Raw genomic sequence first — 4,266 nt, forward strand, 5'->3', positions numbered from 1 at the left:
AGGCCATAAAGTAGTGCTACTTACTGCCTTGCTAAGACTGCTATCTTATATACCTGGGACCACCTCCCTGGGGTTTGCACCACCCACAGTGGTCTGGGCTCTCCCACATCAATCATTAATTGGAAAAAAATGCCCCATAGGTTGGCCTAAAGGCAAGTCTTTTCTTTTTACTTTCATTGATTCTTTGTGGATTTCATATCATGTATTCTTAACCTACTTATCTTCCTGTTCCATCCCATCCACCCTCTACCCTTGCAACCTCTGCCACCCAAATAAAACCAAATTTAAAAGAAAAACCAAAACCAAGCAAAACAAAAATTCAAAACAAACCAAAATCAAACCAACCAACCAAACACACAAACAAAACAACAAGAAAAAAAATAAGGCAGAAAAATCTTCTTTTTTTTTTTTTAGTTTCCATCTTTTTTTTTTATTAAATTTTATTATTCAATTAAGGATCTCCGCCTCCCCCCCCCCCGCCACCGCCTCCCATCTCCCTCCCCCTTCCCCGATCAATTATTTACACTCCATTCTCCAGTTATTCCCCAAACCACACTCTTCTATCCTGTCTTCCATTCCTCTCAACTTTGAGGCTTTTTTTTAAATCACAAGCATCTGTTAGTATGATGTAGGTTTTGTGTGTGTGCATGGTGTGTATGTGTGTGTGAGAGAGAGAAACAGATAGACAGAAAAACAAAGAGATTGTAGTCATGTATATGCAATGGTGCATATAAGGAATGAGAGAAAAGATTGAGAAGTTGATCCTCACTTTGCACTTGTTTGAGATAGTGTCTCTCTTTTGTTTATCATCACTGCTTACATCAAACTAGCTGGCTTATGTAGAAGCTTTCAGAGGTTTTACTGTATCTACCTTCTATCCCTGTGTGAGGGTGTTGAAGATAATAGATATGAGTTAAGCTATAACACTGGCGAGTATGATTTTCATGTGGTTTCAGGGGATTCAAACCCAGATGTGCATGCTTTCATAGCAAGTGCTTTTACTCACTTAGCTACTCCCCAACATATTTAAAAACAGGAATATTTAATGCTAATTTTATTAAGTTACAATATACATACAGTAAAATTTTGTAGGTATGATTTCCTAAAACTAAAGGCAAAACCAAAATAAATAAGATACCTACACTGTAAATATTGGTTGTCCTCAACCTTGTATTCCCTGGAGTCTCTTGAAAATGGCAACGTGATTTGTGTTTATCCACAATATATCTTATTCAATGGCTAGTTTTGCCTTTTTCAGAATATCACACAAATGAAAGCATATTACATAGCCATTTGATTTGATGTCTGTCACTTAGCGTAATCCATTTGAGAATCATATACATATTTGCTTTTATCAGTAACAGCTCCATTTTACTGTGGAGCAACATTCCATTTTAATGGACATGCAAATGTTTATCGACTCATTCGTGCGTCAGAAGTCATTTGTCTCCAGTTTTCGGCAATAATTAGTACAGCCAGTATCCACACTGCACAGATTTGTGTGTGGACATGTCTCTGTTCTGTTTCATGAATATCTGAGAGTGTGGTTTCTGTAGCAGAGGATATTTATCTCAAAAAGAAAGTACAAACAGTTTTCTAAAGAAACTCTGCCATTTTCTAACCCTGCTAGCAATTTAAACTTGTGTATATTTTTACACAGTATTCCCAGGACCTAGTTTGCTTTCTCTCACTGTGGAAGTGACTGTGATGAAAACCAGCTCAAGGTAAGAAGAGTTGTTTTATATCTCCCAATCATAGCCAATCATTGAGAGGGGCCAAGGCAGGGACATAAGAAAGGCAGAAGCCTGGAGGTAGGAACTGAAGCACAGAGCATAGAAAATGCTGCTTAGTGTTTTTCTCTCATGTTTTTCTCAGTTTGCTTTCTTATTACATCACAAGACTATCTGCCAAGTGGTGGCCCTGCCTAGAATGGGCTGAGTACTTTCAAATCAATCAATAATCAAGGAAATTTCTCAAAAACATACTTACAGGGCAATAATGGAGGCATTTCTTAACTGAGGTTCTCCCTTTTTCCCAGATGATCCTAGATTATATTAAGTTAACAATAACAAACAACAAAACTACAGAACATCCCACTAGTAATTAACTTATCGGTATTTATACATGTAGCTATAGTAACTGATATCTCACTTTTGAAATTTGTATTTTTTGGTCAATCTTTAATTGTGAATAACTTTTCATGTATTAGTGATCACATGTCAGTCTTCCAGACTGAATAGAATATTTCAATCTTTTCTGAAATTTTCTTCTTTATGTTGTTACAACTACTCAGTTTTTAGAGCCTCTACATCTAGGCAGACTTATGTTGAACATACGCTTACTAATTATTTTTCTAAATTTGTATCTTGTTTTTAAATTTTCTTAACAAGGTTAATTGAACATCAGATCATAATTTTGATGAACTTATTTAACATTTTTTTCTATTATGACTTAAGTTCCAAAGCATCATTTAAGAAAGAAAGTGAAAAGACTTTAATTTATAATGGGGACAGTTTCAGGTTTATCATTCAAGTCACTGGTTCATTCCCATTTCATATTCTGCACAATATAGCTGGAATTTCATATTCCAATTTCATATGGCCAATTGTTCCAGCTTTCTCTTTGGAAAAGATGGTTGTATGTACACTGAATGTCTTCTGCACCTTTGGTAGAGTTCAATCCACCATGTCTGTGAGAGTTCCTGATGGCTTACATGGATATTTTTTCAGTAGCACTAAACTCTCATAACTCATGTAAAAGCTCTTAGATTCAAGTAGGCTGTCTAATCCACATTTGTTCATCTGTCAGAGCTGTTTGGCCTACTCAGATTTCTACAGCTCCCGACATACATTTTACAATTAGCTTGATAATTACTATTAAAAATCCCTTTGAAATTTTCACTGAGAGAACAATAAATCTAAGGATAATTTGCAGATGGTGTCTTTTTATTGACTTTTCTAAACCAAAAACATGTGGTAGCTCTCATTTAAGTGTTCTTTAGTTTCAGCTATTAGTGATTGTCTCATGGTGACGGCAAACAGCCTCAGCATTTTCCAACTGAAGAAAATCCAAAGGTTTTCACGATTAATTGTATTAATTATTTCACAGGAATTCTCCAGATGCCAAAGTAATAGTTCAGCAGTAAAGAGCAATTGCTGCTCTTCCAGAGGACATATTTTTACTTTCCAGTATACATATTGGACAGTTCATAACTTCCTGTGACTTCAGTTCCAGAGGATCCATTACTAAACTTATTTTTGGCATCTGAGGGTGCAGATGCACATACATACACATGCAGAAAAGATGGCAGGTAAAACACAAATAACTAAATGAATTCACAGGAGTTTTTCTGACCTTTTTATGATCCTTTGAGTATTTTTATTTTTCAAAGGAGTTGGATTATTGTGCATTTCTTATGTTTATAGAAAAAGTTAATTCAGAAAGTACAATGTGTAAAGTAAGGTTTCTGTATACTTCCCCCTACACCTTTTGCTGTAATCACATTTTGTTTTAATGTGTTTCTTTTGCTATGACTTGTTGAAATAAGAGCGGCGGAGCTGCGTCCCCAGCACCTGGCCGCCTGTATGGCTAGCTTTATACCCGAAATAATTACACGGAAACTGTATTCTTTTAAACACTGCCTGGCCCCAATACTTTCAGCCTCTTATTGGCTAGCTCTTACATATTAATCTAACCCATTTCTATTAATCTTTGTAGCACACAAGCTGGCTTACCAGGAATGATCTTAACCTGCATCTGTCTGGCGTGGGAGAACCATGGCGACTCCCTGACTCAGCTTCTTTCTCCCAGCATCCTGTTCTGTTTTCTCTGCCTACCTAAGGGCTGGCCTATGAAATGGGCCTAGGCAGTTTCTTTATTAATAAGAAATCACTCCCACATCAATGAATAATGACAAACCATTAATATATTGTTGATTAAAGGCTAGAGCTTAAGGTTCACACTGTTGCATATGGTTCTTTGGATTTTCACAGATATATAAGGCATGTGATAAATCTTCAGAACAGTTTTGCTTTCCTAAACATTCACTACATTTACATCAACAGTCCCCTCCTGTCCCTAAAATCCTAGAAACCTTGTGCCTTCGAAACATTTGCTTGCTGTGGGATAATACTCTTATACACCTTAAAGATTTGTCACTCATAAGCCCAGGACCAAAAAAAGCCCAGGACCAGATGGTTTCAATGCGGAATTCTACCAGAACTTCCAAGAAGAGCTTATACCTATACTCCTTAATGTATTTCACAA

The sequence above is a fragment of the Microtus ochrogaster genome, chromosome 6 (genome assembly GCF_000317375.1).
Source record: "Microtus ochrogaster isolate Prairie Vole_2 chromosome 6, MicOch1.0, whole genome shotgun sequence".
Classification (NCBI taxonomy): domain Eukaryota; kingdom Metazoa; phylum Chordata; class Mammalia; order Rodentia; family Cricetidae; genus Microtus; species Microtus ochrogaster.